The following is a 454-nucleotide window of genomic DNA, read 5'->3' on the forward strand; positions in this document are numbered from 1 at the left end:
TATTACTCTGACCAGAGAGCAAAAAGACAGGAATTATTTGCAGTTATTGGGAAATGTTCAGCTGTGAATATTCCATCTACTCCAAATAAGAAAAGAAGTTATTTGAAGGAAATCGTTTACATGTTGATGCCAAGACTTCAGTGTGCCAATTGACACTGGTTCTACAGTTGTAATTGTCTGACATGATTTGTTAATAAAATATAGTAAATCGCCAACAGTGATGAAGAAATATAAGGAATTGATGTGGACATAAAGTTCCAGCAAAAGAGAAGTTGGAACTTACTTTTACAGTAGGAAAAATCTGTTTAACTCTTGATGTGTGGGTGATTGAAATTGAGGAATAATACTGTTACGCCTCTGTTCGTTAGTTAATTTTCCGTAAAAAATTCTTTCCGAAGAAACTTTACCGATACAAGTCCTGTCTTAACCCGATGACTACCGGCTACTAACTTTC

The sequence above is a fragment of the Limulus polyphemus genome, unplaced genomic scaffold, assembly GCF_000517525.1.
Source record: "Limulus polyphemus unplaced genomic scaffold, Limulus_polyphemus-2.1.2 Scaffold1148, whole genome shotgun sequence".
NCBI classification, from domain to species: domain Eukaryota; kingdom Metazoa; phylum Arthropoda; class Merostomata; order Xiphosura; family Limulidae; genus Limulus; species Limulus polyphemus.